Here is an 18,381-nt window from a genome sequence, read left to right on the forward strand (position 1 = left end):
GCCCATTTTCCCCCTTTGGGCCCCTGCCCATCTTCCAACCCTCACCCTACCACTAACCCCTACCCTACCCCCCGGGCACCCTCCCATGGGCGTACCCCGCCCATTTCCACCCCCATCCCCCTATTGGCACCCCCCTATGGGCCCTGCCCCTTCCCTATGCCCCTTCCCTATGCCCCCCCCATCCCATGGGCCCCTGCCCATTCCCTCCCACCCTTTCTTCTCTCTCCCCGACCCTCTCCACCCCAACTACCTTTCCCTCTCCCTCTGCGTGTTCCCTCTCCCTCCCTCCATCTCCATCTCCTTCTCTGCCCTCCTCCTCCTCTGTTCCATCCTCCTCCCCTTCTTCTTCTTCTTCATCTCCTCCTTCCCTCCTCCTTCTCTCCTCCCTTCTCTCCTCCCTCCTCCCCGTCATTCTCCCTCCCCTCCTTCCCCTCCCTCTTCCCCTCGCTGCCCTCCAGTCGCGCCTCTGCCTCGTCCGAGCCCTGCCCCTACTCACTGCCACGACCGCCGTGCGCCCTCTCGCCATGGTCCCCGTCGCCGAGCCCTGTACTCGCCCTTTTGTGACGCCCTGTGCTCCCCTCCACCCGTGACGCGCCGCCTCCTTGACCTCCAGGCCGCCCGCGGCCACGTCGTCCGCGGCCACCCGAGACGCCCCGCCCGACGTCGCCCCGCCTTTGCCGTCTGACGCCCCGCCCGAGCCGCCTCGTAGTCGCCCACGCTTGCCCGTCCTGGACGCCTTCTGGTCGTCCGTTGCAGTGCCCTCCTCGACGTCCACAGCCAACGCTCGCCGTCGCAGCGCCCACTCGAGAAGCCCCCCGTCGTCAGCACGCCGTCTGCCCCGCCTCCCGGCCGCCCTTGTCCTCGTCCGCAGCGCGCGCGTCCGACGCCCCTGGCCCCGCCTCGACGGCCTCCCGCCTTCCCACCCCCATTCAAACACACACCAACCCACCTCCACACTAGCCCCTTTTCCCCCCAGTTCACACACACCCCCCCCCCCCCCCCACCCCCAACCTAACCCCCATTCCCACCACTACACCCACCCCCATCACACACTTTCCCCACCACCCCTAACCAGGCCCCGTTTCCCCCCACCTTTGCACAAACCCACCAACCTACCCTCTAAAAGCCCGCCGTCCCACATACGTCCCCCTTTCTCCCACCCTCAACACACAAACCTAACCTACCCCTACCCAAGCCCCCAATCACACATAAACCCACCTCCACCGTACCCCTTCCCAAACCCCTATTCCCGCGCAGAAACCCCACCAGCCGAACCCACCGTCCCCCTTCCTACAACATTGTTCACCCACTGCACCGCAGGAAACCACCCTTCCTACACCCTTGTTCTCCCTCGAGCCGCCGACACACGCGTGTGTGGGTGCTTGCGATTGTTCGTGTGTGGGAGCTTGTTAGTCAGTTGTTGACATGTAGCTGCTACGCAGCTTCTTTCTGGGTATTTTCCCAGATTGTTAATTCACAAACCCGCAAACCCTTTTAAAATTAAAAAAAAAACAAAGCACAAAACATTGAAAAATTCAAAAATAAAAAAAAAACACTTAAAATTTTGAAAAAAATCCAAAAAAATCTAGAAAAATTCCTATTATTTTTGCAGCCAATTGCCTTTTTTTAGATCCTGTAAATTTCAAGATTAAAATTCAAAACATTTTAAAATTACATATTCTTAAAAAAAAAACCCAAACATTTGAAAATTTTCATTAAAAATGCTAAAAACTTCCAAATTAATTTCTGAAAAAATCCTAATACTTCCATTAACAATTTTTCTTATTTTTGTCATATTTTTCTAAGGTGTCACAATATTTCATTTCACACCTAAATTCCTTAAACATACAAACAAAAAAATAATAAAACTCTTTTTTATCCAATCACCAACTAAACATCTAGAAAAATATCCAGATATTTTTGGATTGAGGAGAGCGCATTCTTTGCATTTACATACACCCACTACCAGGTATTTTCCCTTTTATTTGTTATTTTTTTAAGCTACCCCAAAACCCACGGTTAATATAAAAATAAAAAACAACCAAGAAAAAGAAAACACAAACAAACAAACAATTACTAACAAAACTGAACCCTCAACACCACCATGGCACGCGCATTTGCGCTAAACACACCATTTTTTTAATCAAAATAAACCCTCCGTTCACTTAGCACGCGCTAAGTGCGCTAAAGAGACACTTTAATATTTTTAATTAAAATGAACCAGCCGTCACAAAAGCACGTGCTGGCAAAAAAGCGCTCCACATCACCTTAATTTGTAATCAATGAACTTGCATTTAGAGACCCAGTCTGGGTATCGAAGTCCGGGATTCGCATTAAAGCACCGCTTTCACCTAATAATTGGTAATTAAATTTTTAAGAATGAACCGCCATTTTCTTGCTAAGGTTTATCAGTTAATAAAAATTCACCCATTCCTAATAATTTATTAAAATGAGCCTTTCATTAAATTAATTCCCCCTCACTGCACTTAACTTCTCTTTTTAACGAACCTGTTTCGTGGGATGGGTATGCGCAGTCATTGAAGTTATTTCCATGGTCAAACACCGGTTTATCAAAGATGTGGTCTTGATGTGTGTAGGTTGTGGTGATGTTTTGGTTTACTGTCTTTGTTACGGTTAAGGGTATGGTGTGTAGTTTTTTTTTCTTTCTTGCCTGATACGGGATTTTGGGTGTTTGTATGATGCATAGTATGAAGCTTTCGGTCGCATATGTCTCAAGGTCATGTCAAATTTTTTCTAGGCTGTGGTTTGCTTAGGGTTAGTTGGTCGAGTCATGTTTTATTGTTTTGGTTGTTCTCTTATCCTTGGTTTTTTGTCTGTTGCTTTGCAGGCATTCTCCTTGATTGTCTGTGTTTGTGGTGTGTGTGTAACCATCTGAATGACGCCTTCTCACGCTCCTCCCCCTATCCAGTACGTCCCACTAGTCAGTAGGGATTATTCTTCCCTACTCACTTTTGAGCCTCTCACAAAGGCAGGACTCGCTGCTTTTGTGGCTACCTCCTTTCCATTGCTTCCAGAGGATCCGTCGTTGTGTGACGAGTTTTTGGCCTCCTACAGCAAGAAGTCGGGACTGGTCCAGGGTATTTCTATGACTTTAACCACTGGGTGCAAGTAGGAAAGATTCTTGATCATGGTAATCCCCAATTCTAAGATTCAACTTCCCTTGGATAGGAGTAGAACTGATTGTAAGTCCTTCAAATGCCGAACCTGAACCAATTGGTGTTCCCAATCGATTCGCTAAAATTTGTAGCCTTTCAACAATATCCATTGACACAAAATTATCTGTGGAACCTAGATCAAAGAATATCAAAACTTTTTGATTTGTTGAGGGTCCCCCAACCCTTTAAGAATTTTCTTTTATTCTCATTTGAATGAGTGTTAGCTTGTACATCCAGAATAGAATTTGAGGATGGCGGAGGAGGATCTTTAACCACATTTGCTTCCTTCCTTTTGTGAGGACAATTAGGCCTTATATGCCCTAACTCACCACAAAGAAATCACCTTCTTTCCTCTTTGTACTTATGTATCTCAAAGGGTGAGAGATACTTGCACTTCTTCTTGTTACGCTCTAGCTTTAAATATTGGTCATGGGTAAAGGTAGGTCTTCTTTGATTAGTCCTGTCTCTTGGTTGATCATAGAGCTTCTCTTGTCTAGCTCTATAAGAACTCATCTCCAACTTTCGAGATGCACCAGGTGTATGCAAACTTTTAGCTATGATGGCAAACTCCATCATGCGAGATAAGGTTTCATGTGGATATAGCTTCATGGTTTTGTGTAAATGAGGGAGTAGACTAGCTTCAAACTTCCTTTTCTTCTCTTCATCACATTGATTTCCATGAAAGGATTAATCTTGAGAAGAGTAGACAAAAACTTATCCACATAACTAGTGACCTTCTCATGCTCTTTCTAGCCTAGCCAATCCCACTCCTTCTTGACATCATTCTCAAAATCAGGAGGCAAGAACTGAGCATAAAACTTCTTCTTGAACTTTTTCCAAGTCGTAGATTTCCTTCCCTCCAAAATGAGAGTCAACCACCAATTGCTAGCGGTGTCTTTCAAGTGCATGCCTACAAGCCTTAGCTTGGACTTTTCTGAGAGATTACCATCAGAAAAATCAACTTCAAATTGCCTAACAAAGGCTAATGCTTTAGCAGGATCTCTCTTATGTTCTTATCCCCTGACTTGAAAGTCTTAGTCTTCTTAAGCTTTCTCCTCTTATGGTCCCTCTTTGTCCATTTTCGGATTGTATGACACTTAGAACAACCAAGAGAGTAGGAACTAGAAGTTGATGAGGAGGAGGAGGAACGTGAGTAATCAGAGGTGTAGCTTGTTGCTGAGGGAGATGACTCCATCATTATCCGCCTCACTCGAGGGGAGGTCTTTTTAATCTTCTTGACTCGAGAGTCATTCTTCCTTCTAGGAAGCTTCTTAACAACTGGATGCTTTGCACCTTCACCATCAATTGGTGCAATGGTGTTTCTTCCAGTATCACCATCTTTTGGAGGATTCTGTCCTTCATAAGTAGCTTCTTCCCTTGCCCTTAAGCTGTCAATCAATTGATGCACTTCAAGAATTTCTAACAAGCTACGATACTCTGTCAATTGAGCCTGTAATTGCTCACTTGTAGGCACTTCATCAGTCTATCATCTTTACCTTCTTCTTGCAAGGATCACCTTTACTTTGAGAAAAGCAAAGAAACCTGCCCTCATACCATTGCTATAAGATCGGAGATACACGCTTGAATTTCTTATACACTTAAAATATATATGGCAAATATTATGCTAGCACAGAGGGAGAATAGATGAGTGAAAAGAAATATGTAGAGAGAGAGAGAAAGAGGTAGAGAAATTGGCAACACACCAGGGATTGGAAGATAGGCCAGTCCCCCCCCTTGTGGAGTTATATTATTGACAAGGAGCAAGCTCCTCCGTTACACATAAGCTAGTTCTTACTTGTAGATCTTGGAAATAAGATCATGGTTCCTTGCGTGGTATACAACTGGCTAACGCTTGCACAGCTTGGAAGTTGGCACCTTTTGATCCTTCTTGAGTCTCCTTTTCTCCTACACAATTTGTATAGGACTCTCCTTTTGGCACTTGATTTCAGCAAAGCTTCCGCATCACTTGCACGTTTTCTTCTCCTCTTGGAACTTGATTTCAGTAGAGCTTTTGTAGCACTTTCACCTTCTCTTCTTCTCTTGGAACTTGATTTCAGCAGAGCTTCCACATCACTTGATTTTAGTAGAGCTTCAGTAGCACTTGCACCTTCTCTTCTCCTCTGGATGCATGCAAAGTGATGCTTCCTTTTTTCTCCCTCATACCCAAGCAGAGCCTCCTCTTTTATAGACTTTCAAGAGCTTCTCTTCTTGGAGAGATACTTGAGTTGATCTTCATGAAAGATGTGGTTGTTCCATGACCTACTTTGGAGCACTAATTTCAAGATATCTCTCTATGCATTGTTTGGATGAAAAAACGTCTCATACAAAAGTTGTAGATCTTCTTGTTTCCGATAACCCACACGGCCCATTTTTAGAGATCGTCTTTCTATTGCAAGATATTTTAAAAATGGATTCACCATGTCTTTTTTTTAAAAAGAGCTTCTCAAACTATACTCTTAACTTGTGGTCCATGCAACCACCTCATTAAATTGCCTTGGGCCTCAACCTTAATATTGAGTTCCATATAAAAGCTTGCGTCTTTTTAGACCTTAGAAAGAGAAAATCATTTCTCTCCTCACTTTCAAAGGATCACGTCTCTTGTCTTTCTTAGTGAGAGAATTACCTCTCTTGTCTTTCTTAATGAAAGAAAAGACCTTAAACCTTGACTTGTAAGGGAGAGGATGACCGCAAATGAATGCAATGCTCATTACACACAAGTAAACGTTCCCAGGCGTCCCCAGATGCACACATAAATACATATACACAATGCTAATGCACTTCCTCTTCTTAGAACTTAATCCATCTTCATTTATGTGTAACTTCTTGGTTCTTGTGTACACTCCTTGGTCCTTGGTTCTTGTGTACACTTCTTTCCCCCTTCATAACTTGTATTGCCTATACCAAATATCCATGTCATAGTGCTCTCATCATCCCATTAAGTGATGCACTAGGAATATTGGTCTCTAAATGGTCTCATGGCCAAGCTAGATCATCGTCAACACTTAAAGAAATGTGAGTCATTAATCTATTGACATGAAATTATTAAATAGAGAATGCATAATAAGAAATAAATTTAGTGAGAGCTAGACCTCTATACAAGTTGCTAATTTTATTCGAGTGGACCGAGGAACACCAACACGCATATGAAGAATTGAAAAAAGTTCTAACCGCTGCACCAATTCTACGAGCCCCAAGTTGGACAATCACCTTCCATGTTCACATTGACACTTCAAAATTCACTATGGGAGTCGTGTTATGCCAACTTGGTGAGCACAACTTAGACTATCAAGTGAGCTTTGCTAGTAGATAACTCATGAATACAGAAATGAATTACTCAACAATAGAAAGAGAAGGATTAGCCATGGTATTTTCTGTAGAGAAATTTTGGCATTATCTTTTGGCCATGCTTTTTACCTTCTTTGTTCACCATCAAGCATTGCTTTATCTTGTTAATAAACCTTATGCTATGGAACACATTGCTCAATGGTTACTTCTACTTTTTGAATTTGACTTCTCCATGGTGGTATGCAAGGGGAAGAAGCACTACGTGGATGACCATATATATCGCATACCCATAGGAGAAGCTGCTAGATAGGGCATCCCGAATGAATTTCCATATGTGCATCTATTTCACTTGTCTAGTGCGAGAGATTTATTTAGAGCTAATTTGATGCCATATCAGGCATATGACATAGTCCAAGTGCTTAAGCATAGACTCCTTGATCGACCCATCAAGAAGGCCCAACTTAGGTGACTCGTCCTTAAAATCCAACCCTATTAGTTGAAAGCTGGCCAAGTTTATAGACTAGGGCAAGAAGAGTTGCTACGTAGATGTGTGTGCGAGCATGAAATGCATGACGTACTGGAAGAGGCACATGGCAAGATTAAAGGAGGATACTTAAGCAGAGATACAATAGCCCACAAGGTGCTACAGTCTTAACTATGGTGGCCTACCCTTTTTTGTGATACAGCACGATTTGTAAGACACTGCAATGAGTGCCAACAGACTAAAGTCCCAATTCGCAAGGATCATATGGAGCTAACCCCTATCATTGCAAGACAGTCTTTCGAGAAATGGGAAAGTGACTTCATTGGGCTGATTAGTCCTACGGTACATTACTCATGAGCCAAATACATTATCATTGCCACGGATTATCTTACGAAGTGGGTTGAGGCATGCACAATGTAGAAGAATGATGTTAGAACCATTGCCATGTTCTTGTGGGATCAGGTGATCTCACGATTTGGCTACCCCATCGAACTGGTTAGAGACCAAGGCATGCACTTCATTAATGAACTGATTGTTGCTGACCTCTTATCTACCTTGTTAATCATCCATCGAAAGTATTCACCTTACTATCCTCAAGAAAATGGACAAGCTAAGGCTACTAATAAAATCTTAGTGAACATCCTAACCAAAGTGGTCGTTGCTTTGCGTAGCGACTAGGATAACAAATTGATGGCAACCTTAAGGGCCTACTGTACAGCCCATAAAATGGCTATAGGACAAACTCCCTTTAAGTTGATCTATGGAACTGAAGTAATTTTGTCCATAGAGTTCTTTGTTCCTAGCTTGAGAGTCACTCTTCAAGAAAGATGGGATGGGAAGGAAGCATGGAAAAAGTGTCTAATTGAGCTCAAACGCTACCCGACTTCTAGCCACCCATATAGTGATATGTGAGAAGGCAAGATGCAAAAGCCAATTTGACAAGCATATCAAACAACGAGAATTTGAATAGGGAGACTTAGTACTCTTGTACTCAGCCAAGGGTCATAAACAAAAATTGAAGTTTAAAGGACTATGGCCTTTTAGAGTCCGTGCCATCAGTAGAATAGGCAATGTTGTGGAACTCGAAACCCTAGAGGGGGAGGGCATAGGTTTCTTCAATGGCAGTCACGTTAAGAAGTACTACCCTCCCATGCACCCATTGCATGAACTCCAATGCTAGAATCCCCTATCAATGTACAAGTGGTCATAATTATAGAGATTGAAGATGAGGATGAGAAAACAATAGAACCAGCTTACCTAAGCATAACAGTCATTGCCAAGCATACGACCACCCTCCATGCACTGATGGACAAGGGAACTGACTTTAATGTCCTAACTCACAAGCATTGGACCTAATTTTTAGTTAGAGCCCACTCATGACAAACTTAGCCCATTTGGGGGCTGATCATATGCACTTTTGGAAAAGTGCAAAGTAGCAATCTCTATTGAGTCTAAGATCCTACCAATGATCTTTTTTGTGTTTCCAAACACTAAAGATATAGGTATGGAATTGCTATTAGGATGCACGTTTAAAAAGCAAGCTCATTGCAATGTTGACTATGAGTCCTAGCACATTCACCTCATCAGAGGCAACGTGTGTATAGTCAACGCTTTCAGTAAGGGATGCATGACGCCTCCAAATTCTATAAAGCCAATGGTAGAGAAACCCATTATCAAGTCTAAGGAGGGAGTCATGACCCGTCACAACCTACCAAACTCAAGATGAGAAAATAACTAGAGCCAAAGCTAGGGCCTATGATCCAAAGCTTCAATGGATATCGAAATATCAAGGCTCGCCCCCTAGGAGTAGACTCCTATGAGTCCGCAAAACTAAGAACGAGCACTCGAAACCTAGAAGTCCAAGACCAAACTACCGACATCGAGAAGACAAATGGCCAAACCGCAATGGGTCTCCAAGACCAAGCTCAAGGCTATTAAAAGGGTAATACATAGATATGGGTACCTAAAACCAAGATGGTCAAGGGTGCTACTCAAACATTGCCCTCATGCTTGACCACCCAAAGCATCAAGGAAAAAATCAAGCACACATGTTACAAGAGACTCATGCTGCAAAGCCCATAAAACCCCAAAAACCTAGGCCAATAGAGCCTAAGCTGAGCCATCACCAAAAACTATAGTCCACTACTCACAAGCTATCTCAACCTAACCCCATTTGTGCCCTCGAGGCCTCAGAAGAATCTAGAAGCACAACACCCATAGCTCCAACCAAGCCTGGTGAACAAAAGGCCAAGCTACAATCTCAAGAGTAACCCAAGTTGCAATAATCACATGCTAAACTATCTAGTTTTGATCAAACCCCAACCACCAATCGGCCTTACATGCTCTTATGAGTGGAGATCAATTTTAACCTTGGCCTCACAGACTTAGTAGAGAATACCTATAATGACTTGGTTTCTTGTCTTAGACACTTGGATGCCACCTATACGATCCTTGCTAAAAGCTACAACAGGCTGAATTTAGCTCTTTTGGATGAGCCTATACTTAGGAAAGTGCATTCACTGCCTTGTTCTTGGAAAGAATAAGAATTTGTATTCATTAAGACTTTTGAAGCAGTTGAGGAGGTAATTGCCACTGAGATCTCTAAAGAACAAGCAAAAACCTGACACCTCATAACATCCTATCACAAGAGGACTATCCTTACCACAAATAGAGAAATCGAGGATTTAGAACAACTTGTTAGCACCAATCCTCTTTCTTGAGGAAATGGTATGCTCTCCGACTTCAATGGGAGCCAGAGGGCTACTAAATCATGACTAGCACTAAGAAATGGCATGCCATCCAAACCTGAAAGTATGATGCCACTTATGTAGCTCCAACCTTCTACAGGGTGCTGACCACCATCCGTAACCAACCCCTACAAGAGCACCTCCTGACCCACCCATATCTAGATTGAATTTTGACTAAGGAGAAGTTACACATTCCCAATTGAGTAAACTACGTTGACTTCCTCATGGATGTTCTCACCTATATTACTCAAGTAGGCATTCGTCCTTTTGACATGGACCACTACGCTTATTTAGAATAAAATTCAAATTTCTATACTTGGATCATGCGGAAGTAAAGCCCCAAGAACACGTGTTGAATGCCCTTGACCTCTCAACCTTTAATCCTATGAAGGATTATTCTCATTCGCAAGGGGAGGGGGTAAGGTGAAGTAAGGTGAAATCAAGAGGTTAAATCAAACATGTAAGGCGATTTAAAAATGAAAGGAAAAATTAAAAGTCTCAATCAACACCGAAAATAGATGAAAATCAACTCAAGATTAAGGAAAAGTATAATAAAATTTTAAAAATAAATAGAACTGCTCAAAGGAAAATTCTCTTTTTATGCTTAAGCATGTTCTTCTTTCCATAAAAGCATGATCAACTATTGTTTATCTTCTAGCAAGAAAGTGTCTTAAGAACGCTAATGGTGAACCATGGTTTTATGACATGAACTGAAGATGGTAGCACATCAGGATCATGCCCACTGTCTTCCATTCATAAACAAGGAAGGAGCAAAGTATGGCCTTTTCCTTGAAAATCGTGCCTACAACTAGCTTAGTTCTGAAGATCCATAATATTGCAAAGGTGGTGGCTAAGGAGGAGGCTGCAAAAAGGGTCATGGAGCAATGGAACCTAGCCAAGTACCTCGAGAAGTTTTAATAGGATCCTAACCACACCAAATGTTTGGAATTCTTGAGGACCTATAACCCTGAAAGATAATATGGGACAGTGACTTTACGGTGGGGAGAAGGAGCTAAGAACCTTAAAATTCAACTAAGGCCTTGGTGGAGAAGGCATTAGGTCTGGAATCCAAGGTGGTGGAAAGGAGACACAAGCGGGATATCTATACCATGCTGAACATGAATAGGGAGCAAGTCCTGGTGATGAAAAATGACGGCATAAGCATTTAAGATATCCCCAACGACCCAAAAATCCGAATGCAAGTGAAAGTCATCCATTCCTCTTCTTCGACCAACAATACAACTCCCTCAAACACTCAATTAGTGTGCCCATGCTAGAGAGCTTGGCAACTCACACATTCAATGAAATAGCTTGGAACCACTACGTGTGGAATGTTAAAATATTGAGAATGCATGCTATTGAGGATGACTGATGAGAAAATAGACAATCATAATGAGGAAAAGGCATTGACAAAGAAGAAAAACTAATATTATCCAAGCATAATGTAAGTACAACTGAATGATAATAACTAATGGAATGAGTGTGGGGATGAGTGCCTTTTATAGGCTTACAGTAGGTGGTATTGGTAGGTAGAGAAAGGTGGAAAGTGACCATGGTATTCACCAATTGTGGTTTTAATAAAACATGCATACATGACCTAGTCTAAGGCTTTATTTGCAGTCTATTTCTTTGCCTTAGTTGTTCCAAACAAAGAGGCTATGGTGGACGTGATTGCACATTTCTCAACACCCCTCCTTAATCACAACCAGAGAAGACACTAAGTATACAGAGGCTATCGTGAGTACAACCTTGCTAATTGTAGACATGGAAAAAACCAACCATACAAAGCTAGAGGCTGTTACAAGGCCTCACTAATTGTGTAGAGGTTTTAGTGTGCAAAGGTTACATGAGGAGTATAGGAGTTTATGGTGGGAACATTAGGCAAGTCCACATTTTAAACTTAAAAATTTCTATCAAAAAATGAGCTACAAAGTAGAGGGACTAGTGAGTCCTATTCTTTTGTTATTGGGGTTCTTCTTCTCCTTCTTATTCAATGTTGTCTTTATCTTCTTTGACTATAGCAAGACATGCTCTTTGAGACCTTTTCTTAGCATGGCAAAATTTCTCACTATGCCCAGTTTTCTTACAAAAGTCACTGACTACGCTTTTCTTCCCTTTCACATAGAGGAGTTGTTGGTCTCCTCTTGGGATGCTTGTTTCTCCCTTGTTCTTGATCTTCTTTTCCTTAAGAGAGAGGCTTTGATGTCCAAAAGTTTGAGCTTTGGCATGTTGATTAATGTGGTAGACACATTATTAAACTTAGGTGGAAGACTCTTGAGAAGCACTCCAATGCAAATGTCTTCATCCATCTTCAAGTTGATTCCTACAAGTTGTGTCAACAAGCTTTCCATATAATTCAAATGAGTTGCAAGTGAGGTATTACTTTGCATGTCAAGTCTACAAAATTCAATCAGTAAGCCATATTTGGAGGATTTTGAAAGCGCTCCAAAAAGGGTTTCTAATCGATCCCATGTAATGTAAGAGGTTTCACAATCATCAACATGATGAATATAGTTGTCATCAAGTTCAAGCTTGATAATATCTTGAGCCTTATCATCATTTTTATTCCATATGATTTAAAGTGCAGCTTCCCTTGGTTTCTTCTCTTGACCACTTGTGATTGACCACAAGCCATTCTTCATTAGGATTGGTTTGATCCTAGTTTGCCATGTCAGGAATCCAATACGATTCAATTGGGATACTGGTGAGTCCTTTCCCATGTTGAGATTGCAAGGTTAGTAGCAAATCATCTCCAAACAATTCAAGTTTCACTTGAGCACAAGTGCCAATAAGCACTCGATGATTAGTATCAAGAGATACTAGGTGATTTGGTGACTAGTATGCCCTGTACACTTGGGATCTTCAAATTCTTGCAAGTTCGATACTTCCCCTCCTTGATTTGATGTTGGAGTAGCACAAAAAACATAGGTTTGATCAAGGGCAAGGCTGATTGTGTTAGATAACATAGGTGCTAAAACATTAGATGAGTGTCAATGGACACTGTGCTTGTATCTTCTTGAAATGCTTGCAAATCTTGTCAAGATCTCCCCTCCTTACTAGTAAATTACTTGAATGCTTACTTAAAGAAGGTTGTGGTTGCTGAAGATTGAGTAATTCCTAGTAGCAAAGGCTTGCGGAATCTAGTGAGTCAGAGAATAAAGTGGGAGATAAAGTTAGCTATGGAGTCTGTGATTAGGGTTACCAAACTTGATTGGTTTTTTCACTGTTGCAATGCATACAAGCAATTACATGCAAAAATATTTCATGGGGAGATAGCTCACTTAGCAAGCTTCTAAAGCCCCATGACTTCCATCAAGATTGTAGGGCACACGGGATGTATGCAGTGTACAACAGGGATACATGTGCAAACAGGCAGCAGGTTGGAGAAAGTGCAATGCTGGGGTTGATAATTGACAATGTCAAGCTTTGAGATGACATGGAGGAGCGCCCTAAGTCAGAGAAAATTTCTCCAAAAGAAAACATGAGTTGAAATGGCCTAGTTTGAGAGATTCAAGCCCTCCACTGAAGGTGGGTAGCTATGGAGTAGGTGAGAGATTCATGGAAAAGTGGAGAGAGCTAGAAATTCAAACTGGAATAACTCAATTAGTGGACTGATGACTCACTAACTTAAAACTTGCTCTAATACCATGTTAAAATGTTGAGAATGCATGCTATGGAGGATCGTTGATGAGCAAATAGACAATCATAATGAGGCAAAGGCATTAACAACGAAGAACAACTAATATTATCCAAGCATAATGCAAGTACAACTGAATGATAATAACAGATGGAATGAGTGTGGGGGTGAGTGCCTTTTATAGGCTTACAATAGGTGGTATTGGTAGGTGGAGAAAGGCGAAAAGTGACCATGGTATTCACCAATTGTGGTTTTAATAAACCATGCATACATGACCTAGTCTAAGGCTTTATTTGTATTCTATTTCTTTGCCTTGTTTGTGAGGCTATGGTGGATGTGATTACACATTTCTCAATAGGAAAAACCAGTGATCAATCCGCTAAGGCACTAACCTTAGAAAGAAAGCAGGTTGGTGGGAAATCCCTGGCATCAAAGGGAGCTGAGAGGAAGAAACCATAATCCAAAGCCTCATTCATCGGGTATGGGGGAATCTTAACCACTCTCATCCAGGATGAAGTAAATAATGTGCAAAATGGAGAGCAAGGAGTCAATGAAACACATTAAAGGTTATTTCCCCATCAAGAAGGAGAATAGTCAAGTGAAAGAACAGTTAGTGATGAGGAGGAAGCACCAAAATCCCAATCCAACAAAAGAAAATAAAAAATGCCCAAGAAAAAGACGACATAGGAGAAGCAAGAAGAGAGAATGACAAAAAAGGAGAAGGAAGAGCTAATAAAAATGCAAAGAAAGTCCAAGAAAGCTAAAGAAGAGAGAAGAAACAAAGAGAATGCTAAATTGCAGCGAATAATAGAAGAATACGAAAGGGAAGAGGAGGAAAGGTGAAGGAAGGCAGAATAAGAAGACAAAGAGTGGAGAAGAAAGGAAGAAGAGGACTTGGCACAAGCTGTACACATGTCCTTTGAGCAGTAATGTAGGTAGGAGGAGTTGGCAGCAATGAGCTTGCCAAGGAAAGACAGGCCAGTGGGGCTGAGTACTAGAAGACTTGCCTCCACCCATTCGTGAGGGAAAAGGCAAGATCACACTTGGCCCGATCCCACCCACCATCTTTCCGGCCACCCCAACCATTGCAGCAACACCAGGCACCCCAACCATGCTTAATGCTAGCAAACTCATGGCATGGGTGCAGTTCTTAGTTGATAAAGCACATAACCCAATGCTGAAATCTAGTGCAGGGACCCCAATGACAAGAATGAAAAGACCATTAGATCTGTGGATGCAAAATCCCGACAGGAGTCCAAGTGACAAAGAGTCGAGGTTACCACCACCACGGGGCCATAGGCCACTAATCAAGACAAGCATGTCAAGGAGATATACACTCAATTCGAAAGAGAAAAAGAGGAGAAGAGCGATGCAATGGCAAAGGTAGAAGCTAAAAGAGAAATATCGAATGCCTTGCAACTAGAAAAAACTAGGCAAGTGGCCATGCAAGAGAAAGAAATCAAGGATCTAAAAGCAACACTTAGGGCCAATGAAGATAAGGAGGAATACTAGCAAAAAAGACTACATAGTCTCACGAAGAGAACGAGGCGCTTGTTGGAATGCAAAGGAAGTACAAGATCCTAGTACTATAGTAGGCCCGGAGATTGAAACACAAATGAGAAAGCTCCAGGAGGACACGAAAAAGCATGCCACACTAGAGGCAGAGAGAATGCAAGAGAAAGAGGAACCTCAAAGAGAGAGGGAAGAAGTGGAGTATAGAGTGCAAAGGGAAAGAGAGGAACAAGGGAGATACAAGAGAGAGATCGAGCAATTAACAAAGGAAGAATAAGAAATTTCATAGAAATGGAAGGGGTAGGAGTCTATGATAGTGGCCTTGTCACAAAGGCAAAGGAAGGGCTTGGAAGAAATGAAAAAGAAGGCAAAGGAATGGGTGCCCAAAAGTGAGAAGGACCTAGCGAGTCCTTTGGCCCTTGTGAAAGGAAGCAGAATACTAGTAGAAAGAAGGGTAGATGCCACTCTGTCCAGTCTAAAGGCCCAACAACATGTCTTCCTCAGTACCATCTTGGACATCACACTCTCTAAAGAGGAGGAGGCAGATGATGTGCTTAAAAGAAAACTCAAAATAGCTCGCAAGGCAATAAAACAAGGGCTATGCTCCCAAATCAATGACACAAGCCTCAATCTAACTTGGCAAGGTTAGTGAGAAAATCTACTGAGAGTAGGCTTGACGCTACAAGAGGTTGACACATTAGGACTCCAAGAAGAACAACCATAGGAAGCAACAACAACATCAAGCCATGACGGGGTACAACTAGATGAGGAGTGGGTTCCACCACCTCCCTCACCACAACCAGAACCCTCTCAAGAGCAAGATACCATAGTAGAAAGAAAAGCAGAGGCTAAAAATAAAAGAGCTAGAATGCTTGAACATGCATGCAAAAGGGAAAAAGCACAATCGCCTGTAGTCCCCCAAAGTCTCCTATCCCATCGATGAAGGACTACTCACCTATGAACTGGAACACGGAGTGATCAATATGGGAGTAGTGGGAAAACCGCTGTGCCAACCCTTTGATTTCTCTTTCCGATACCCAGTGGCCATGAGCAAAGTGCTACCCACCAAAGTGATAAAGGAAGTGGTCACCATGGGAGGAAGGCTTGGTGATTGATGGCCCGCAAAAAGAGAGAAGAATCCAACCGCATGGAGGACGTAATTTCCAAACTACTGGTGGGAAAAAAAGGTTGAGGAGGTACCCCACATGATCAAGGGCTATGAATCCCAACCTAAATGGAGGAGAAGAGTCTGGAACAACAATGTAGATATATGAATATCATTTTGTGGCTCCTTGCCCTTTGAGCAAAATGATGTGACCTATCCATCATATCCTCAAAGAGTAGGAGTAGATTTTGATCATGATATCCATGGCCGATATATGACTTCCCTAAGATCTACAACATCGATGCCACAAAGCTTGAGGAAGCACTCACTTTCTTAGAACAAGATCTATGGGACTCCATGGCCTACTTATTAATGGAATTCTCTTCCTACCCAAACCCTGCCTTTGTAACAACATGTAACTATATTAGATTACTTAGAACACTCCTCAAGCAACCCCCCGCACTAGCAAAGTACCATCTTTCGCCACTCTTTTTTGACATTCATGTGGGAATAGATAGATGTGCCATGACTCGCGTGATGCTATGTGCTACTCTACTCCTGTCATTTTGCATGGCCCTCCTTGAGGACATGAAAGACAGCCATTTTACCAACTATAGTCATCCATTTTTGTCCAACACCCCTCTCCATGTTAGGATAGGCCAAAAAGGGTATATCCTAAGTAGGAGCTTCATTAGTAAATCATTGAAGCCCCCTACCTCCCCATATCCAAATCAAGAGCCCAAGGAGTAGATCCTCTATTTTTTACTACCCCTCGAGGTCATAATCAAGAAAAGAAAAGAAAGGGAAAAACATTAGGAAAAAAATGAACTAAAAAATGGGCCCTTAAAAATAATATAGTTTAAGATGTGGGCCTTTTGGATTGTCCAATAGGAAGGCTAGATGTTGACATCCAGGGAGGGTGAATCTTCTCTCTCCAAATCTTGGGTTCTCTATTAAATAAAGGGGTAGTGGGGGATTAAAAAAAGGGAGAATGAATAGTACATAAATTTTGATTTTCTCTCACCTCGTATTTTTTCCCTTTTTTTGGACAATTTTCAATTTCGGTTTTTTTCCCTCTCACGAAATCAATTTGACCCAAAAGTTGAGAACAAACCACTTTCCCTCTCTTCTCTATACTCATGAATTTTTGTCTCCATTGAAGCTCCCTGCTGAGAGTAATTAGGGTTTTGAACATTCTGCTTACCTCTACACTTTCTTCTCCACGCAGCTCCAAATTTTGGGCAAAACATAAGTGCCCATCTCTCTTTGCATTTTCTCTTGTTTGCTATTTTTTCAATAGGGTTTGATGTTGTTTCTTACTGTTGTTGTTGTTTTATTGTAGAGGTTGTTTGGGGCAGGAGACAGAGGTGCTCATCTCTCTCTCCTTTCTTTCCCCCTCTCTCTATGTGTTGTTTCTCTTTTATGTTGTGTTTTCAATAGAATTTGATGTTGGTTCTAATTGTTGTTTTCTTGCAGAGTTTATTTGGAGCAAGAGGCAAAGGTGTTAATCTCTCTCTCTGTTTGTTTTTTTTTTTGCTAATATCTTTTCAATACAACACAATGTTACTTCTAACCCTTGTTGTTGTTTTGTTGCAGAGATCATTTTGGGTAACATTGCATAAGTGCTTATCTCTCTCTCCCTCTCTCTTTCTCTGTATATGTTTTCTCTTTTCTACTGTTTTTTCAGTATACCTTCATGTCAATACTAACTCTTGCAAAATTGTCTTTTGCAGAGATCAATTTGGGCAAGATTGGATAGGTGCTCATTTCTTCTCTCTCCCACGTACTCACACAAACTCTCTCTTTCTTCCTCTCTACATTATCCCTTTTCTACTATCTTTACAATTGGGGTTTGATGCTAGTTCTAACTTAAGGATCAATTGTTGTTGCAGCCTTTAACACAAGGTAGAGCAGAGATTCTGTAGCACAATTTATAGGTAAATCTACCATATTTTGTGGTGCCAAAATTTATTCATTTAATTAGTGACTTTTATATTTGATGGGATTCATGTTTTCTTATGTCCATCATTTACAATGGGTTTTAATTAGCAATGATTCAATCTTATCTTCAACAAATCAGCTTATAGGTAAATTGGCCCTGTTTAGTATTGCTTCTATTCATGCAGTTATCTGGATATTTTTTGCTAAAAGGGATTCATGCAAGTATTTTTGTTAAAAGGGATTCATGTAGGTGTTTTTTTGTACATGCAGGTATTTTACAAGGTTTAGGTGAAGCATATAATTCTCCATCAACTATTTTGATGTGGTGAGTGATTCCTTTGTGTTGGATGATATGGATTTGCTAGAAGTGGATGGTTCAAAAATCCTCTGTTTTATTGGTCCTATGTGTCCATTTGGATCTCCATGCCAATTGGCAATGATCCATGAAACTCTTGTATTATATCATCCATATAACACACAATGTGTTGAGTCTT

Source organism: Lygodium microphyllum, chromosome 6, assembly GCF_053477565.2.
Source record: "Lygodium microphyllum isolate KBCC chromosome 6, Lygodium_microphyllum_v1.1.10, whole genome shotgun sequence".
In the NCBI taxonomy this organism is placed as follows: Eukaryota; Viridiplantae; Streptophyta; class Polypodiopsida; order Schizaeales; family Lygodiaceae; genus Lygodium; species Lygodium microphyllum.